At 43.0% G+C, this 21,615-nt stretch overlaps 1 protein-coding gene and 1 long non-coding RNA gene across 2 annotated transcripts in view; both read left to right on the plus strand.

Annotated features, from left to right (window-relative positions):
* The first annotated feature begins 70 nt into the window (after positions 1 to 70).
* On the plus strand, positions 71 to 4,023 carry LOC104973107 (uncharacterized). The gene is made up of 3 exons (XR_009496163.1): positions 71 to 1,967; positions 2,397 to 2,551; positions 2,808 to 4,023. It is a non-coding gene; the product is annotated as an uncharacterized lncRNA (long non-coding RNA).
* Positions 4,024 to 14,242: 10,219 nt separating this feature from the next.
* Positions 14,243 to 21,615, plus strand: part of KATNBL1 (katanin regulatory subunit B1 like 1) — a 45,460-nt gene continuing 38,087 nt past the window's right edge. The window contains exon 1 of the mRNA NM_001199064.3: positions 14,243 to 14,392. The gene's annotated coding sequence lies outside the window, so the exon portion shown is untranslated. The remainder of the gene's footprint in view (positions 14,393 to 21,615) is intronic.

Here is a 21,615-nt window from a genome sequence, read left to right on the forward strand (position 1 = left end):
GTAAGTCCATTTCCGGCGCGCAACTATAGACGTCACTTCCGCCCCGGAAATTGTCCCGTGGCCAATTTGTGCTTGAGCTTGGTGCTAAAGGGACTGTTGCGCTTTCTTTTCTCTCCGAAGAGAACTTTTAGGTGTTGGGTGTTCCTGGACCTCTGAGGTGCAGTTTATGGGACAGAGGAAAGTCTATACTGACTCTGCGTTAGAGGTTGAAGCCAAGAAAGTGAAGTGAAAGTCGCTCAGTCGTGTCCAACCCTTTGCGACCTATTGAATTCTCCAGGCCAGAATACTGGACTGGGTAGCCTTTACTTTCTCCAGGGAATGCTTCCCAACCCAGGGATGGAACTCAGGTCTCCCGCATTGTGGGCGGATTCTTTACCAGCTGAGTAACCAGGGAAGCCCAAGAATAGTGGGGTGGGTAGCCTAGCCGTTCTCCAGCGGATCTTCCCGACCCAGGAATCGAACCGGGGTCTCTTGCATCGCAGGCAGATACTTTACTAGCTGAGCTACCAGGGAAGCATTGAAGGCAAGGGCTTCTGCAACTTTTACGCCTTCTTGGGAACACAAGTTCAAATCTCTGTTTGTATCCATATAAACTGTTTATATGCGTGGTGAAGCCACACATTGTGTGACTTTGAGCGAGTTATTTAGTGGCTTCTGAGTGTTGAATGTCCACCGTATTCCAGGAGCTTTGTGTTTATTATATTCTTTAATTCTCACAGTAACAATGCGTCGTAGATAGTTCTATCCCTGCCCTGCACAAAACCTGGGAGGCCTGTGGGCGTTTTAAGACTCTTGGGCTCGGGATTCAGTTTCCCTTTGAGTCCTGGCTTCCCTACTTAACTGTGTGACTTTGGGGCAAGTCAGATTCTTTGTTTTCAAACCTTTTCATGCGTACCTGCTTTCAAGGCTTGTTCTGAGTTTAAACGGAGTGCTTGCCACAAATGCATTCCATGTTTTTTATTTTAAATTTTATTTTTGCCTGTGCTAGGTCTTTGTTGCTGCATGTGGGCTTTCTGTTATGAGGAACAGGGATAGTGCTCTGGCTTCTCACTGCAGTGGCTTCTCTTGTGCAGGAGGAACTCTAGGGCCCAGCTGTCTTCAGTAGCTGCTGGGAATGTGCTCAGTAGTTGTGCAGGGGCCTCGTTGCTCCTTGGCATGTGAGATCTTCTCTAATCAGGGATGGAATCTGTGTCCCCCCAACCCCAACTAGCAGTTTGACTCCTAACCACTGGACCAGCAGGGAAGTCCTGTTTTTTTAACATCACTAATCTCCAACATTCTTCCTAGTGATTGGGTTTTATATTTAATTATATGCCTATATCATAATTAGGGAGAAGGCAATGGCACCCCACTCCAGTACTCTTGCCTGGAAAATCCCATGGATGGAGGAGCCCGGTAGGCTGCAGTCCATGGGGTCGCGAAGAGTGGGACACAACTGAGCGACTTCACTTTCACTTTTCACTTTCATGCATTGGAGAAGGGAATGGCAACCCACTCCAGTGTTCTTGCCTGGAGAATCCCAGGGACTGGGGAGCCTGGTGGGCTGCAGTCTATAGGGTCGCACAGAGTCGGACACGACTGAAGTGACTTAGCAGCAGCATATCATAATTAAACCTATTACCAGGTATTTGTTTACTGTTTTTTTTCCCCTTTTATAACCAATATTGCTGCCATTGTCCTTCAAGTCATATACTCCTTCCCTTTTAAAGTACTCCTCTGCTTGGTATAAAATTTTTTAGAGTGCTCATGTTCATGCTTAGTGGCTAAGTCTTATTCAACTCTTTGTGACCTCATGGACTGTAGCCCACCAGGCTCCTCTGTCCATGGGATTTTTCCAGTCAAGAATACTGGAGTGGGTTGCCGTTTCTTCCTCCAGGGGATTTTCTTGATCCAGGAATCAAACCTGCATCTGCTGCCCTGGAAGGTGGATTATTTACCACTGAACCACTTGGGAAGCCCCTAATAAGGTACTACAGATTTATTTATTCCTTTATTCTAGGAATCTCACAGTGTTATTTGCTGAAATGTGTTCCAAAGAACATGAAGCTATTGAGATTGAACTCAGAAAAGGTTCCAAGGTCAAATAAATTCGATATTGTATTCTGCACATACATCCCACAGATTCTCAGTGCTATTAGTATAACACTAAAACCACAAGAAGTGATGCAGTAAAGAAACTCCTTTTCATTTTGTTTTCCAATCTGCCTGAACGAGAAATCTGTCTTTTTTTTCATTACATGTGTTAGTTTCCAATGGAATCAGTGTCCTGTAGAACACAGGGGGCTACCTATGTGCTCGAATTCAAGAGAAAGGCGAAGTCACTCTTTTAACGATCTGACTGATATTCTTAAATTGTTAGAATATCATGAAAAATAATAGATTCTTTATGTAAATAGAGTTTCAGATTGGAATGAAACTTGTGTGGATCGAAGTTTTTGCACAAAAATGTGTTTTGCAAGAAAAGTAAAGGGAAACCTATATTCTAATCCTGACTCCAAATGAACTCCTGAGAGGAAGGAAGTCTGTTGGCCTTCATTTCTTCATGTATAAAGTAAGTGATTGACTTATACTAGATTACTTCTAATGGTAACTTTTAGTTTTTTGCATATTATTATTTCATATATGGCATATTCAAAGAAAATAGACATTGTAAACATATAAAGGAATAGTGGGATTTCATATCATTTTTTTAAATTGTACTTTCCATACTTTTCCTAATACTCTGCATTATGCAGCTACCACTTTTGGATTTAGAAAAAAATAAATGTTATTAATTATGTCACCCTGCTTATTTAACTTATATGCAGAGTACATCATGAGAAACGCTGGGCTGGAAGAAACACAAGCTGGAATCAAGATTGCCAGGAGAAATATCAATAACCTCAGATATGCAGATGACACCACCCTTATGGCAGAAAGTGAAGAACTAAAAAGCCTCTTGATGAAAGTGAAAGTGGAGAGTGAAAAAGTTGGCTTAAAGCTCAACATTCAGAAAACGAAGATCATGGCATCTGGTCCCATCACTTCATGAGAAATAGATGGGGAAACAGTGGAAACAGTGTCAGACTTTATTTTTGGGGGTTCCAAAATCCCTGCAGATGGTGACTGCAGCCATGAAATTAAAAGATGCTTACTCCTTGGAAGGAAAGTTATGACCAACCTAGATAGCATATTGAAAAGCAGAGACATTACTTTGCCAACAAAGGTTCGTCTAGTCAAGGCTATGGTTTTCCCTGTGGTCATGTATAGATGTGAGAGTTGGACTGTGAAGAAGGCTGAGAGCCAAAGAATTGATGCTTTGGAACTGTGGTGTTGGAGAAGACTCTTGAGAGTCCCTTGGACTGCAAGGAGATCCACCCAGTCCATTCTGAAGGAGATCAGCCCTGGGTGCTCTTTGGAAGGAATGATGCTGAAGCTGAAACTCCAGTACTTTGGCCACCTCATGCGAAGAGTTGACTCATTGGAAAAGACTCTGATGCTGGGAGGGATTGGGGGCAGGAGAAGAAGGGGACAACAGAGGATGAGATGGCTGGATAGGATCACTGACTCGATGGACGTGAGTCTGAGTGAACTCCGGGAGTTGGTGATGGACTGGGAGGCCTGGCGTGCTGCAATTCATGGGGTTGCAAAGAGTTGGACACGACTGAGCGACTGAACTGATAACATGACATGATTTTAAACCTAAAAGCAGAATGATTCGGAGATTCACCTTGAGAGCCCTTAAAAAATACTGATGCCTTGGCCACACCTAGAGATTTTACTTCATCTGCTTAGCGGGGATCAAATGCATCAGTGTTTTTTGTGTGGCTCTCCTGGTGATTGTACTTTGCAGCAAGGATTCAGAACCACTGACCTAAGAGTGTTTCATTACTCTAAAATGACAAGGTTTGAATTTACACAGAGTAGTTTAAGCAATCATTAGTTTTTGAGAGCCTCCTTGTATTCCTCCCCACTGGGAGAAACTTGAATTAGAAAATAATAGGAATACTGAAATTGTAAAAATAAATATTAAACTTCCCTTACTTTGTGGCTTTGAGTAAATGTTATTTTAATTAAAGAAACTATGAGAAGGCAAACCGTGATTCCACAGGTCACATGAGTTGCCTCGTTTGCTTTTACAGTTTGTGCCACTGTCCAGTTTTGGCATTTGTGTTTGTGTCTTCCCCTCTCATCCCCAAACACTTCCTGAAGGGTCTAGTGAAGTGAAAGTCACTGAGTCGTGTCTGATTCTTTGCGACCCCATGGACCATACAGTCCATCTCCAGGCCAGTATATAGGAGTGGGTAACCTTTCCCTTCTCCAGGGGATCTTCCCAACTCAGGGATCGAACCCAGGTCTCCCACATTGCAGGTGGATTCTTTACCAGCTGAGCCACAAGGGAAGCCCTTTAAGGGTCTAAGCAGCTGACTGTTTCTAATACTTCATGCCATTTTCTTCAGAGCATCTGCATTTGGATTGAAACGAACAAAGAAATTTTCTGTTCATACAACCAGATTTGTGAGAATGCATCCCTCTAAAGGAAAAAGTTTTACAGCTACCTCTGAAGTTTTTGGTCTATGCCATTTTACAGCGTCTCTATTATAATTCTATTCGGCTAGCCTCACTGGTTCAACCAGTTCCCCCAGTGTTTTAAAAAAAGCTCCTAAGCCTTTTAGCAGCTTCAGTAAAATGGGCTTCTATTGCAATCTCTAGTTATTTGTTATTTAACTCTACTATCATTACTGTCTTGTGAAAAGGAACACCTTACTATTATACCATTCATGGTACAGTTGTTTCCATGGCAGTAATAGGGTTTTAACAGGGTGAAAATTTTTTGATCCATTTGTCTGTTTGCATTTTCAAACCCCTTTATCAGAAAAAATATATATATATATTTTGGGGGTTAAGATCCTACGTTGTTAGTTCAGATTCGGTTTCTGCATCGTTTCTATGCAGATTACAATTTTTTCTGTTTCTGGTTCATGGCCATTTCGTGTCATGAAATGCCCCTGGCAGCAGTGACATGAAATAATATGGTGCTGGGAGAAGAGGCTGGCTAGTAATACCATTCTTCATTATCAACTACCTTTCTCATTTCAAGAGGACGGTTGTGAAATTCACATTTTAACAGGTTCCCATTATAGCACTTCCCTCCAGCACTTGCTTAGGAAGCTGGGAGAATTGCCATTCCCACAGATCCATTAAAGAATAAGGATGACAACCGTTGTGTGAGTCATAATGATACATCTCTGATGGTGTAACATGTTTCTTCAAGCTTGGTTACTCTGGATTCATCTGGTGATCAATTTCAGGTATGTTGGGAGTGGGGTAAGCTACATCCCACTACACAGAATACTGGAATCTAAGAATACTGAAGTCTACATCCAGGATCTGAATGACCAATCCAGGTCCTTTGGGGCATTTTTTCTTATGTGCTAATTTTTAGAAAGCTTCAATTGGTTCCATTGTAAAGCATTGTTTTATAGCCTGAGTTTTTTATAAGGAGAATTGTTATGGACTGAGTGATTGTGTCCTCCCAAAATTCATATGTCAAAGCCCTAACTCCCAATGTATTTATTTGAAGTGGGGCTTTTGTGTGTGTGTGTGCGCTAAGTCGCTTCAGTTATGTCTGACTCTTTGCTACCCTATAGACTGTAGGCCACCACTGTCCTCTGTCCATGGGATTCTCCAGGCAAGAATACTGGAGTGGGTTGCTGTGCCCTCTTCCAGGGGATCTTCCGGACCCAGGGATCGAACCCTTATGTCTCTCTGTGTGTTGGCAGGCAGGTTCTTTACCTCTAGCACCACCTGGGGCTTTTGTGGGGACAGGCAATCAGGGTTAGATGAGGTCATGAAGGTAAGGCTGTCACACTGGGATTAGTGTCTGGGAAGGAAAGTTATGACCAACCTAGATAGCATATTCAAAAGCAGAGACATTACTTTGCTAACAAAGGTCCATCTAGTCAAGGCTATGGTTTTTCCAGTAGTCATGTATGGATGTGAGAGTTGGACTATGAAGAAAGCTGAGCGTCAAAGAATTGATGCTTTTGAACTGTGGTGTTGGAGAAGACTCTTGAGAGTCCCTTGGATTGCAAGGAGATCCAACCAGTCCATCCTAAAGGAGATCAGCCCTGGGTGTTCATTGGAAGGACTGATGCTGAAGCTGAAACTCCAGTACTTTGGCCACCTCATGCGAAGAGTTGACTCATTGGAAAAGACTCTGATGCTGGGAGGAATTGGGGTCAGGAGGAGAAGGGGATGACAGAGGATGAGATGGCTGGATGGCATCACTGACTCGATAGACGTGAGTTTGGGTGAACTCCGGGAGTTGGTGATGGACAGGGAGGCCTGGTGTGCTGCAATTCATGGGATCGCAAAGAGTCGGACACGACTGAGTGACTGAACTGAACTGAAGAAGACACACCACAGAGCTTGCTCTCTCAGTCTGCCATGTGAGGACGCAGTGAGAAGGTGCCTTTCTACAAGCCAGAATGGGAATGCTCACCAGGAACTGAATCAGCCGGCATCTTGATCTTGGACTTCCCAGCCTCCAGAACTGTGAGAAAATAAATTTCTGTTGTCAAAGCCATACATTCTGTGGTATTTTGTTATAGTAGCCCAGGCAGACTAATAAAAGGGTGAAGTGGGATTCAGAAGAATTGAAGGAGAATAATAAATACCTTTTAGTGCTTATTGAGTGCTTTTGAAAGATAAAGTCATCCCTTAAAACATAAAATAAATGTAGGATTGTTTAATTTGTAGGAGTTTATTACATAAATGAAAACATACACTGTCTACTGATTTTTTTTTCCACTTAATCCATATTGCTGCTGCTGCTGCTAAGTCGCTTCAGTCGTGTCCGACTCTGTGTGACCCCATAGACTGCAGCCCACCGGGCTCCTCCGTCCCTGGGATTCTCCAGGCAAGAATACTGGAGTGGGTTGCCATTTCCTTCTCCAACGCATGCATGCATGCTAAGTCGCTTCAGTCATGTCTGACTCTGTGCAACCCCATGGACAGCAGCCCATCAGGCTCCTCTGTCCACGGGGTTCTCCAGGCAAGAACACTGGAGTGGGTTGCCATTTCCTTCTAATCCATATTGAGTATCTTTCATGTCTGTCACTCAAGTCTACCTTGTTCTTTTTAAAGGCTAGAGAGTATACATGGCATAAATGTATGATAATTTAACCAGCCCCTAATCAATGAGCATTTAGGTTATTCCCATTTGTCACTGTTATGGGAGAAAAAAAAAGGTTGCTATGAAAATATCCCTGGGTACTTTGTCAACATAGTTCTGTAGGAGATTCATACAATTAAGGTCACCTGCCACAGAGGTTACAGTTACAATATTAATAGATTCAAATAGGCCCTCCAAGATGTGCTAATTTGTATTTTCAAGAGTTTGTGGACTAAATTATCTGTAGTTTTGTAGTGAGTTATATAGTGTCCCGGAGAAGGCAATGGCACCCCACTCCAGTACTCTTGCTTGGAAAATCCCATGGACAGACAGGCCTGGTGGGCTGCAGTCCATGGGGTTGCTAAGAGTCGGACACGGCTGAGCGACTTCACTTTCACTTTTCACTTTCATGCATTGGAGAAGGAAATGGCAACCCACTCCAGTGTTCTTGCCTGGAGAATCCCAGGGATGGGGAAGCCTGATGGGCTGCCATCTATGGGGTCGCACAGAGTCGGACACTACTGAAGCAACTTAGCAGCAGCAGCAGCATATAGTGTCCCCTCCAAATTCACATCCACCTGGAACCTCAGAATGTGACCTTAATTGGAAATAGGAACTTGGCAGATGTAATTAGTTAAGATGAGGTCATACTGGATTAGGGTGGGTTCTAAATCCAATAACTGATGTCCTTATAAGAAGAGAGGGCACACAGATATATGCACAGGGTGGAAGTCCATGTGACAATGGAGGGAGACTGGAGTAATGAAGCTACAAGTCAATGATTGCCCCAGCCATCAGAAGCTAGGAAGAAGCAAGGAAGAAAGATTGTTGTGTAGAGCCTGCAGAAAGATCATGGCCCTGCCAACACCTTGATTTTGGTTTTCCAGCCTCCGGAATTGTGAGAGATTGTATTTCTGTTTTGAGCCACTCAGGTTTCTGGTACTTTGTTACCGTGGTCCTAGAAACTAATACAAGTTTCCTTCAGAAAGGGGTTCCATTCAAATGAATTAAGCTAACCAGGGTTAGCTCAAGTGAGAAATAATCACAAATACTAAAATAATATTTCCCAAAGCTCCAAATCAAATCCTAAACTTTAAAAATCTTGCACAGTTTTAATTTCCTGATTGCTATAAATTAGCAAAGTGTTTTTTTTTTAATTTCTGTATTTTAAAAAATATGTATTTATTGTGTATCTGGCTGTGTTGGGTCTTAGTCTCAGCACAGAGGATCTTCATTGCGTCGGGCAGGATCTCTCATTGCATCACATGGACTCGTTGTGGCGAGGCTCAGTAGGCGAAGCATGTAGCCTTAGTTGCTTTGTGGCATGTGGGATCACAGTGCCCTGACCCGGGATCGAACCTACATTCCCTACGTTGCAAGACAGATTCTTAACCACTGGACCATCAGGGAAGTCCCAGTAAAGTTACTTTTAAACAATTATTTTTTTAAAAAAGACATTTATTGTACAAAATGGAAAATACAAATAAGTAAAAAAGGTAATAAATCCTACCATGCAAAAAAGTGATAACAATTTTCATGGACAGTTTGATTTAGACTCTCTCAGACTTTTTAAATTTATATTTTGACTTATTTAACATATATTTTATAACATGCTATTCCATGAAGGGCCATATTTTTATTTTTATAAAAGGCAAAGGACAGGCAAAGGAAAAAATATGGCTAAATCTTTCAGGTTTTTGTGTTTAATTCTCTGATACCTCTGACAGATGTTCAGGTTCTGTTGCTTTTATCCAGCCTTGGCTGAGATCATGCGACGCTACCACACTGCACTTTCTCCCTGCCCCATTTCCACAATCCTGTCCACCCAGCCTGCAACTGGAGCCACGCTCCATTTCCCAGGACTGGGACTAGTCCTGCTACCCTTTGTAGATGAGAATAACGCTGTAGAATATTTGTGTTCTCCTCTTTGAAGGATTCAGAGTTGAGGTAACTTTGGGCTGCACAGGTAGCTCAGTAGGTAAAGAATCTGCCTGCAATGCAGGAGACACGGGAGACATGGGTTTGATCCCTGGGACAGGAAGATCCCCTGGAGGAGGGCATGGCAACCCACTCCAGGATTATTGCCTGGAGAATCCCATGGACAGATGAGCCTGGTGGGCTACAGTCCACAGGGTCACAGAGAGTCAGACATGACTGAAGTGACTGAGCATGCTTGCACACCTGTATCTAGCTATCTGTCTGTCTATCTGTCTATCTATCTATCACTCCTCAAGGCTTGCAGGATGTTAGTTCCCCTACCAGGAGTTGAACCTGGGCCATTGGCAGTGAAAGTGTAGAGTCCTAACCATTGGACCACCAGAGAATTCCCTGTCTTTCTTTAAGAGTCACAGTTAATGTTAGTATTTTAAAGACTTTGAGAAGTGGTATACTACAGTAAAGAAATATTTGTTTTATCCAACAGTTACCAAACTTCTGTGGCCAAGGAAACCTTTTTTTCTTCTTCCCTCTCTTTATTTTCAATCTAGCGACATCTTGCAGAACAGGTGTTCCAAAGAACATATTTAATATTGCATAGCCAGTTTCTGTTCAGACTCAATTTTGTTACTGCCAAAGTGGTTTGGCCTTGTGTCCAGCTCTAGGAAGCAGACTTCAGTTTTCATGGTCTTTCTGCAGCTCCAGTCTCTTGAGGCTGCAGACGTTTGTGGACCTCTTGAGGCTGTTTGCTCTTTCAAGTACCCTTCCCAAAGTTATTATCCTGCTTCTGATGCTCCTTGTCCTGCCATTTCCTTTCCTTTTTGCCTGTACCTTGCCTTTGAACCCCTCTCCACTATGCGTTTGTGAAGAACCCTCTAAGCAACTGCATGACTGGACTTGTTTTGCGAATGGTCACCGCTTTGAGATACTCTGTACTGATTACCAGGCCGTCAGCACCACAGTGAGTCTGTCTCCCCAGCACTAGTCCCCCGCCTGGAGCTGGTCTGATTACAAGTCTGGCTTTCCAAGGGAGCAGTCAACCAAATTGTATTCTTCTCTTAGAAAAATCACTGAAAAGGTAACATCAGAGAGAGTCACTGTGGTATGTACTATTGGAGTGTTTTACATAGGTTGCCCTATTCCCCAGCATCCCCTGAGATTGTGCAATTGAGGTAAAAGTGGCGTGGAAGGGCCCAAAGGCGGTGATCTAGGCTTCTGCGAGAGATGAACCTTGCTCCAAAGCTAGCATTCCTTCCACTCTAACAGGCTGCCCTACCTTCTTTCACTTGGTGACAGTGTACCTAACTGCAGGAAATCTATGGGGGAGGAGGGAAATGGTCTCTTGGGCTTCGGATTTGAAAAATCTATAACAAATATCATCATCTGCTTTCCAGCTGTCAAAGGGGAACAGCTGCATCCAAAACAAACTGCTTTAACAGGAGGATCTGCTCCCATTCAGCTGTCCCCACCCTCCACCCTCTCAAACAAAATCCAGGAAATTGCTGCTTCTGCCACCGAGAAGGGCATGTGTACTATGGTGGTATTTGAAAGGACTGTGAACCTTGCAAACTAGGAGTGCACTTGCTCATTTCCAGTGGCACTGCCTTATCTGAAACTTTCCCTACTGCCATTCTTTCCTTTCACAGTCTGCACAGGAAGGTGGGGAAGGGAGGAGCAGAATAAAAGGGACCGACTTCTCACTTTGCCAAAGCCAGCTGCCTGGAATTTTCCAGGGGCTCTGAGGCTGAGCAGTGGATGTAGCTAGCCATGGAAAGGATGAGCTATTGCTGTGTTTTACATCTCTTCACGCTCGGTCTTCTACCAGGCCCAGCATCATTCTGGAGGGGTAAGAATGGCATCACCATAGTAAATGCTCAGGTTCCCTGAACCTCTGACCTGAACGATCGTGCTTCATACCTAAAGTTCCGTCCTCCCTTCCTCCTCTCACTAGCCACCTTGCATCCTGATGATAGATTAATCCTTCCAAAGTATTGATGTAACTCTGTCACTTCCCTGCTCAATGCCTATGCCTTTTTAAGGTTCAACTGCCATTTTTATTATTATGTGCATTTATACAAATTGGCCCTTCAATTGATTTTGTATGGATTGATCTACAAAATATGATATCATAAAAAAGCAGCTTTCAAAGTGGTAAGTAGGATATGATCTCATTTCTGTTCTTAAATATAGTTATAAGTGCATAGTAAAACATCTGAAAAAAACATATGTTCAAATAGAAACAGTGCTTGTCCATAAGTAATAGACTTTTACTGGTTTCTAATAATGTTTTTCCATCCCAAACACCTTCGCTTGATCATTCCAGATCTCCACAACCCGTCAGGTGACAGTCTCTGCTCCTGCCACTAGCTAGAGCTCTTTCCACCGGACTCAAATCGGGACAGAGAGCAGTCCTGGAATTTGTTTTGTATTTCTCCCACTATTAAAATCCTCTCAACTCCAACCTTCCTACATGATCTCTCCCCTGACTCTCCACTCAGAAGCACTCTTACAGCATGGCATGAGAGTTCTTTTCTTACATGGGTGTTTAGAGCCAGAGTTCTACACACCGTTCCTGAAAGATGTCCATATCCCTGTAAGAGGGAGATGTAGGGCAGAGAGGCTAACTTGGCTGCCTGATCACTCAAATGGAAGGAATATTTAAGGCAGTTAGAAGGAAGGCCTGGGGGAATGGCTAGAGGGGTGAACTCTCTGAGACTGCTGAGGGCTCTCTGAGAACTACATTTCTATGCATAAGGTCTGGTGGTGCAGGGATAATAAAAATATGTGTGGAATGCACTTTTTTTTAATCCATTAAAAAGTCTTGATTGAGTTCCAAGGGGGGGAAAATGCAACTTTATTGACTGAAAAGTATCAGTGAAGAAAACTGACCTGCATTTTCGTCACTAAAATGGTATATATTTCCAAAAAAGCAATAGGAAGGCAAATTTATTTCTTTTCACCTTAAGCTATGTTGAGGTTTGGCAGCCATGTGGGCCAGATGTCTCTAAACCCTGGAACCCGAGTCTGGAGACAAACCTACCTGAAACTCTTGTCCTAAGACGTTTTAGAAATGAGAATATCAAGGTTCTCTTCTGGCCTTTGGACAACCTGAGGCCTTGTTTGAGACGAAATCCTTCTGTGTCAACACCGCAGATTCCCTGAGTCCCGGGACTCCGTTAGTTGTCTTACCTCATCACCCAGCCTTCCTTGAGGGTAAGAACTATGCCTTACACTCTTTTCACCCTCTCCTGGGGAGGGCCCAGCACACTGCCTTTGTGTAGTGGGTCAAGAAATTCCTGTTTGTGATAATGGCGATGAAGAAATAGCTTGAGAGAAAGTGACTTCACCCATGTATGAGTTTATTTTCTTTCAAATGGCACACCCACTTAGTGTAAGTCCTACTCTGGGAATGTTCTATGCTACACAGCCCTAGAACCCAGAGCTTCTGCTCCCTCCCTCACTCAACCTGCTGGACTCTCTCAGCCCTCCCACCTGTTAACAAGTGGTGCCCCATGCAGAGGCATGTGCCTGCCTGTGCTTGGTTCGATTTGAGAAGCTCTCCAAGACTGCTTATGCAAAACATACCCTAACAATATTTCTCCCATCAACCTAAAGTAGTGCCTGAAATTTTTACCATTACTTTTTTTTTTTTTTTGTATTTAGTAAGGACCTTATTACTAGATAGAAAAAATACATTGTTATTATCATAAAATTATATTTTAGCTCTGATTAATTTTTCGGCCAGGCCTCACATTGCTCTGAACTTGCAGAGCATCTAGGATAAACCTTTTATCATTGCATTCACCACAGTGTATTGGAATGATCTCCTTCCCTATTTATCCAAGCCACTGTGAGCTCCTCCAAGCTATCTGTCGGTAGATTGCATCCTGGCACAATGGTGGGCCTTCAGAAATATTGTTGAACCCAAATTAGGCAACCTGTTCCTTAAGCAGCCTTGGGGAGCTCTTAATGGAGTGCAAAAAGCAGTGATGTGAAGTCTTTTTGGGGTGGGATCTTACAGTGAACAACTGTTTCGTGAAATGCACTACTTGGGTGGCTTCTGCAAGGGATGAGAGGCCCATCAAAGATAAACTTGCTCCCATCACAATTTGGTTAACTTCGATCAGTAGCTTACTTTTGAAGACTGACTCTGTCTCCACTACAATGAAGAGAATTACCCTCGATAATTAAAAATCACCTCAGGGACAGACCCAACCCTAACCTCATCTCAGTGTTCCTCACCCTAAACTGGGTAAAGAAACTGAGCCTGCTTCCTGGGGACAGGGTCTACATCATGCATATTTGTGGTGTTCTTAAGAGTCCAGAAAAGAGTCTAGCAAGTATTAGGAAGTAAAAAATAAGAGCTAACAATTATATAGTGCTTACTATGTGCTGGACTTTCCTGGTGGCTCAGACAGTAAAGAATCCTCCTCCAACTCAGGTGACCTGGGTTCTATCCCTGGGTCAGGAAGATCTCCTGGAGAAGTGAATGGCTACCCACTCCAGCATTCTTGCCTGGAGAATGGAGCAGGAGCTGCCATTTGTATTTGTTTGGCAGCCACATGGCTGCCAAACGTCAACAAAGGAGCCTGGCAGGCTACAGACCATGGGGTCACAAAGAGTCAAACACAACTGAGTGACTGATACTACTATGTGCCAGATACAGTCCTCTAAGAATTTTATATGTGTTAACTCATGTAATCCTCAGAACTATGAGGCACATACCATTAATAACCCCATTTCATAGATGGGGAAACCAAAGCTTAAGGGCGTTTATATGATTTCCCAAAGGTCGCAGAGTTCCAGTCTGCCCTTTCAAAAATTTTGCCTTGGAGCACTTAAATGAGCGTGAGTGAATAAATCTCTCCCTGCACCACAGTTTTATAGCAGATTGTTTGCTCCTTCTGGTCCAACACTTAAAGCACGGTTTCATCCACTAGACTGTCACTAGCGCGGGGTCATTCTTTGACTTCTACAACTCAGTTCCTAGAGCGGTATTACTTGCCACATCATACATAGCACGACTACATACTGCGTACCTGTGGCCGCCAGGGGGCACTGTGGCCACACGTTGTCTTCCCCCTCCCTCCAACCCTGAGCCACCTGAAAGAGGCGGAGCCAGCATTGGGCGGAGCCTCCAAGAAGTCCTAGGGGGAGCTATCCCGGCGGGCCGCGCGCGCGGCGGCGTTTGAATGGCCGTTCCTGGATCTCGGCCGGGGAGCCGAGGGATAGTCTGGGCTGCCGGGCGCAGTCGGTCAGCGCCTGGACTGGGCGGAGGCGCCGCGGTACCATGAGGCGCCGGTAAGTGACGAGCGGGCCTGCGTCTGCCTCGCGCCAGCGGGGCCGGGCCTGACCGCGCCCTGGGCCCACCTGCAGGCCCCGCGGCGGCCTCTCCTCGGCCTGGCCCGCGTGACGCTGCCGGGGTCGGGAGTCGGGGCGGGGAGGCGGCGGTGTCCGCTGGAGCCCCCAACGCTACTAGGGCGAGGAGGGTCGGGGCGGCAGGTATGGAGACCACTCGGGTGGGCGCGAGAGGTCTGGGCCGGGAGAGGCGTGGACGGAACCTGCTGTCACTTATTTATCTTCGGGTGGAGCCGACGTGTGCATCCCGCGAAGGGGGAAGGACGCCGGCGTCTGAGGCACTGTGTTTGAGGACAGGTTTTCCCAAGAGCCGCCTAGGCCGGGCAGTGGCATTTCCTTATTTTCTGCCGGGTCCTTGCTTCCCTGACACATAACCTTTTGTTCAGCAGGACAAAAACTTGACATAACTGCATAAGAATTGCTGATTGTAACTTTAAAAACCTCATTGTATTTTCTGAAAAGTTGTTCTGTAACTGTACCTAGGCTTTTACCACGCTCTTAAATTGGCTTAAGTATGGAGAAAACAAAGAGCTGATTTGTTTTCTTGTGGCTCGTAAAATTCCTTGAAAACAGAGGTGTCTATGTCAGTTTCTTTGAGATCTTAAAAAAAAAAAAAAGGATTGTAACAAATTAGGTCTGTAACAATCACCAGTTTAGCACTTGGCAAAAATTATGAGAAACTAGTCTACCTAATAGCTTCAGTTTCTATAGTTTATTTCGTTGTGTATTTTTTTTTAAAACAACTTCAGACTAGAATCAGTTTATACATTGAGGCTTTAACTTGGCCAATAATTAGCGTTATAATAATAACACTGGTTAATAGTTATTTTGTGCTTTCTGTGTGCCAAGCACTGTTTTGAGAACTTTGCTTTGGGCAGACTTATTATCATTTTGACAAGGAGGGGACTGAGGCACAGAGAAGTTAAAAGTGACTTGTACAGGATTACACAGCTAATATGATTGGGACCCAAGCACATCGGCTCTGCTCTTTTAGCTATATTCCTCTGCTGCCTCCTTTACATGTGGTTCTTCCTAGTTTACAAAGCAGTTTCATTTCATTTACTTCTCTCAACTGGCGAGCTAATAGACCTGTGAGGTGCGCTGGTGTACATGCACATGCTGTTAAATCAAGTTCTTCCGTGGACATGCTTAATTTTTGTGCATTAAGCAAAAAATCCATTGGCTATTTTAAGATAAATAGAATGTATAAAGTTTAAGTTTGTGTTGTAGTTTATAGTTTTAATTCGTTTATCATTTCCTATAAGTGTAGAGTTTGAAACCTATGTATTCCTTAAAATATACCATTGTACATTAATGTTTGTTTCTGAAAACTTACTGAATTAGCTTAAATAATAACTCCATGACAAGAAAGTGAAGTTGCTCACTCATGTCCGACCCCATGGACTGTAGCCTACCATGCTCCTCCATCCACAGAATTTTCCAGACAAGAGTACTGGAGTGGGTTGCCATTTCCTTCCCCAGGGGATCTTGCCCACCCAGGGATCGAACCCAGGTCTCCCACATTGCAGGCAGATGCTTTACCTTCTGAGCCACCAGGGAAGCCCCCATGACAAGAAATAGGATTCAAAAGCAAAATCATTTCAGAAGAAATAACCGTTTACGCTTATTTACAGCTGAGAATTTAAATTTCATTCATCAGTTACCAAGCACTGTTAGGCCCAATTAGTTATACAAAAGAAATGTGCCAGGGCAGCAAAACCTGAGGGAAGTTAGTCTAGTTTGGAATATAAAATTAACAACCACCACCAAAAAAAAAAAGATACATGAGATTTTCTTCATGAATGCTGTGGGTATGTGGTGAACTGGACTCAGATCAGTAAGGCTTCTGCAGAGAACCCAAACTGAAGATTGGATGTAGGACCTTGAATAATATGAATGGGGAATTTTAGTGGGGAAGCAGTGTGTTCAAAGATTTGGAATTGGGAGTGAAAATTATTTTTCTAGGGAACAGTAAGTCTGGTCTCTTTGGAAAGTTCCTACTGAGGAGAAGAAGATTATGGCAGAAGAGTGCCAGGAGTGTTATATAAGACCCATACGCCACAGAAGTTTAGGTCTGACGTAAATATAAGGAGAGAGAGATGATACTAGGAGTTTACAAGCTTTTAAATGGTGATTCTCAGCTGCTGGCAGTTTTGCCCGTCGGGGGCATTTGGCAGTGTTGCAACTTGGGGGGTGGGGAGCTACTGGCATCTAGTGGATAGAGGCCAGGAATGCTGCTGAACATCCTGCAGCAGGACATGAAAACTAGTTACCCCGAATGTCAGTGCTGATGAGGTTGAGAAACCCTCTTTAAAGCTTTGTTTACATGGCTAGCCTCTGCTTCCATGTGCTTTAGATAAGTATGAATGATGAATTTTCAGAGCAGGAGTACAAGCAATATTAAAGTTAGGGAGAAGCTGCTTCAGGTACCTCAAGAAGACAACTGTTGTTAGAGTCTTGGGGGAAGGAGAGGCTGTAAGGAGTTAGGATAGGAGCAGTGAGGATGGAGAAATAGCAGCCCACTCCAGTATTCTTGCCTGGCAAATCCCATGGACGGAGGAGCCTGGTGGGCTACATTCATGGGGTTGCAAAGAGTCAGAAAACGACTGAGCATGCCTTAAGAAAGCACAGGTGGTGAAATGAGACTATGATTTAAATAATATTTTTCCTAAGTTTGAAAGTAATGTATGTTCATGGTAGGAAATTTAGGAAATGCAAATAAAGTGTGAAAAGAGGGAAAGCCACTTAGAAAATCCCCCAAGCAGAAAGACCAACTGTTAACATTTTCTTGTGGTGGTTTTTTTCAAATTTTTTTAAATGATGATTGCTGTTTTCCTTTATAAATCTAGGATTATGCACTTTTCTTCTTGTGGGGATTTTTTTTTTTTTTTGACTCAGCAGATCATGAATATTTCTCATTCTTTGAAAAATGTTCTTTTTTAATGGTCAGGCTTTTGTGTGTGTGTGTTGTTTTGAAGTTGGAAATATTTGCTTTGTATGCAAAAGAGCATTTTGAGTGAAAGTCGCTCAGTCGTGTCCAACTCTTCGCAACCCCATGGAGTACAGTCCATGGAACTCTCCAGTCCAGAATACTGGAGTGGATAGCCTTTTCCTTCTCCAGGGGATCTTCCCAACCTGGGGATTGAATTTAGGTCTCCTGCATTGCAGGAGGATTCTTTACCAGCTGAGCCACAAGAGAAGCCCTTGTGGACATTTTGAAGGACGACATATTAGATCATGATGACTGATTAACTATAGGAAACAGTAGAGGTAAAAGTTTATGATAGCTCCAAGATTTTAAGTTTGGGAAGCTAAAATAATGGTGCAGCTACTAAAATAAACCAAGCTTCTTGGGACTACGTGGCAGTCCAGTGGTTAAGACTTCACTTTCTAATGCAGGGGATGCAGGTTTGATCCTTGGTTGGGGAGTTAAGATCCCACATGCCTTGCAGCTAAACAACAACAAAAACAAAAAATCCCTTGAAGCAGAGGCAGTGTTGTAAGAAATCAAATAAAGACTTCAAAAAATTGTTCACATTAAAAAAAATCTAAAAACTGGGCTTCTCATAATACTTTGCATCTTAGGTATATAAACTGCTATTTACAGAGACACATAATGAGATTTTAATGAGGATCCTTGATGCTTATCAGCTTTCATTTTTCCTATAACTCCTATAATTAGTAATCTTCCTCTTTTTTTTGTAACTTTTTTTTTTTGTACTAAGCTTATTTTTCAGTTCTTTCTTAGCAAGTTTTTCTTTCTGCTGCTGCTGCTAAGTTGCTTCAGTCATGTCTGATTCTGTGTGACCCCATAGAGCCCACCAGGCTCCTCTGTCCCTGGAATTTTCCAGGCAAGACTACTGGAGTGGGTTACCATTTCCTTTGCCATTTCAAAAATACGTTTTCTTTTTAGAATACTAAGTAAGGCTTAAGTTTGTTGATCATGAATCTTTACTTTGAAAGATTAAATGACTAGTTTGGGTTTTTTTAAATGTATAGATTGCCAAAATTTATAAGTAAGAGGCGAAATGTAATTCTCCCAGAGGAGGAGGAATTATTTTTAGAAAGTCTTGTCCACTGGTGAGATGCCTCAGTACATCATATCGGTCAATATTACATTGCTGTTTTATCAATCATTATATTTGTTGATCTATACCAGTTAATCTGGTAGTTTGTGGAAAACATAGAAAAGTAAATTTAAAAAAAACCCTTAAAGCTAATACAAATGGTACTTTTACTGGGAATATATGCTTTTCAAATTGGATAGGATGTAATTTGGCTTTTTTTACTATTGACTCTTTAGAGTTCAAATCCATTGACTTTGGAGAAGTTTTGTATTTTCTTTGTTCTTGGGACATGATGAGGGTAGAGATGGGAAGAAACTTCTGAAAGTTCCCCCCAGTTTGTCTTCGCTATAATCACCTCCCTCCCCTTCAGTGTTACACACTGCCTAAAATTCTTTTTGCCTTTGGACAAGTCACTCAGGAACCTCCCACCTATGTATGAATCACAAATGCCCATTCTGGCATTTCTTCTCTTTAGTATAATCTTAAAGCAGGCAGCTTGGTGTTACATAGGAAATGCTGTAACACAAAGTCACAGTTCTAAGCCTGGCTCTTCTGTTAGTGGCTGAGCGTTCTTGGGCAAATCCCTTAATCTTATCTGTAAATCGAAATTATCTCCAAGGTCCTTTCCAGCTCTTAAGAGCCTGTGAATCTGTGAAGCATTTGCTTTTGAAGTTACCACCGGAAGACTATTCGTCTTTCACATCTTAGCGTGAGTTACTCATAGATCATAAGTGATTTCTTCCAAAGGCATTTGTAAAAGCTGACTCCCATATAATAAAATTGGGAGTGGAATTTTAGAATGGAATTTTAAGTGCTGCTCGAATGCAAGCTCCAGGAAGGCAGGGATCTTTGTTTTGTTCACTTTTGTTTCCAGTGGCTAGAATGGTAATTAGTAGATGACTCAGCCGGTATAGAATCTGCCTGCAATGCAGGAGACCCACGTTTGATTCCTGGGTTGGGAAGATCCCCTGGAGAAGGGAATGGCTGCTCACTCTAGTATTCTTGCCTGCAGAATTCCACGGACCGGAGAGCCTAGTGAGCTATAGTCCATGGGGTTGCAAAGAGTAAGACATGACTGAGCCACCGACACTGTCACTTCCCTTTTTCATGTACCTAATATTTGTTGAATGAGTGAAGGAATGAGTTGTTTTTGAGGAAAGACAAGCTTTGAAAGAACTCAGAATGCAAATTTACCTGATTACAACCCAGTCATTCCTACAATATAAACATACCTCCTAGTTGTTGTAAAGCGTCCACTGTTCACTTGACTGCCTTTCAGAACTATTACTAATCACTGTCCTGACTGCTCCTCGTGCTCACAAAGTGCAGTTGTGTCCATCACCAGGCCTTACGTTGGTGCCAGCTTGACTTTTCAGTGTTCCTTTTACTTGCAAAAATCTGTGCTTTGCCTATTCCGTGTACCACTTAATAACATTATTAACAGTATGGTTAGCGTTATTGCAAAACTAAATCATATATGTTGATTAAAATTTGGCCTTTCATCTGTGGAGGACTCATGGCATTAGCGTGGATGAGACCAGCACTCTTGGCTTTTCCATTCTGGTCGTTCTAATTCTACAACTACCATATAAAATAATCTTCAGGAATATTTCTAGTCATATGGTTCCTATGTAAAACTTTGCAGTAAGTCTTTTTTGTCTACAAACTCCAGAATCCTGGACCCAGCATTCCGTGATTCTGCATTTTAGCCAACATAGCTTTTTAATCTGTCCAAGTCTTTTCTCTGTAGTGACCTGGACTCTTAACTGTTCCCCCACCTCCACCCCACCGCTTGCCAGATCTTTGTCCCCTACCCATGGATGGAACACAGGCTGTCAGTAGTGAAAGCCCAGAGTCCTAACCACTGGACTGCCAGAGAATTTCCTGGACTCTTAATTATTTCATTATTGACTAGTTGATGTAGATAATAATGAAACAAAAAAATTATTCTTACCTAGAAAGTATGTTTTCAGATAAGGAGAGGCTGACAGACTTTCTCAAGAAGCCTTTATTAGGTGGCATTCATTGTTTGGCTGACTTATTAGTTTACTGAATTTATTAATTTACTGAAAAATAACATCAAGAAACAAGAATCCTTTAAACTCTACATAAACAGTTTTTTCTCTCCTTGTTGGCAGACATATTTGAAAACTAAGGCCTAATCAGAAAAAAATTAAGTACCTGTGTAGTATATATAGTTAGTAGTATTAGTTGAGTAGTTAGTGAGTTCAGTTCAGTCGCTCAGTCGTCTCCGACTCCTTGTGACCCCGTGAACCACAGCACACCAGGCCTCCCTGTCCATCACCAACTTCCAGAGTTTACCCAGATTCATGTCCATTGAGTCAGTGATGCTGTCCAACCATCTCATCCTCTCTTGTCCCCTTCTCCTCCTGCCCCCAATCTTTCCCAGCATCAGGGTCTTTTCAGTTGAGTCAGCTCTTTGCATCAGGTGGCCAAAGTACCGGAGTTTCAGCTTCAGCATCAGTCCTTCAGCGAACACCCAGGACTGATCTCCTGTAGGATGGACTGGTTGGATCTCCTTGCAGTCCAAGGGACTCTCAAGAGTCTTCTTCTGTGCCTACAACATTGCTTGGTTGGTTTATCAGTATGGATGGGCCAGCTTTTATATATATATAGATATAATTTTATTTATTTATTGGCTATGCTGGGTCTTCGTTGCTGAGCAGGGCTTTCTATAGTTGCAGCAAGCAGGACTGCTCTGTAGTTGTGATGCACGGACTTCTCATTGTGGTGCTTTTTCTTGTTGTGGAGCACGGGCTTGAGGGCACATGGGCTCAGTAGTTGTGGCTCCTAGACTCTAGAACACAGGCTCAATAGTTGTGGCTCATCGACTTAGTTGCCCCATGGCATGTGGGATCTTCCTAGATCAGGGCTTGAACTTAAGTCTCCTTCATCGGCAGATTCTTTACCATTGAGCCACGAGGAAAGCCTGGGCTTTGTTATTTTGCGGTAACAAATAACCACCAACTCTCAGTGGTTTAAAATAACAAAGAATTCTTTCTTCTCAATTCGTGTTACATGCGAACGGTTGTCTGGGATCTCGACTCTGTGTTTTCCTTGCTCAGGAGTACTGAGCAG

The sequence above is a fragment of the Bos taurus genome, chromosome 10, assembly GCF_002263795.3.
Source record: "Bos taurus isolate L1 Dominette 01449 registration number 42190680 breed Hereford chromosome 10, ARS-UCD2.0, whole genome shotgun sequence".
NCBI classification, from domain to species: Eukaryota; Metazoa; Chordata; class Mammalia; order Artiodactyla; family Bovidae; genus Bos; species Bos taurus.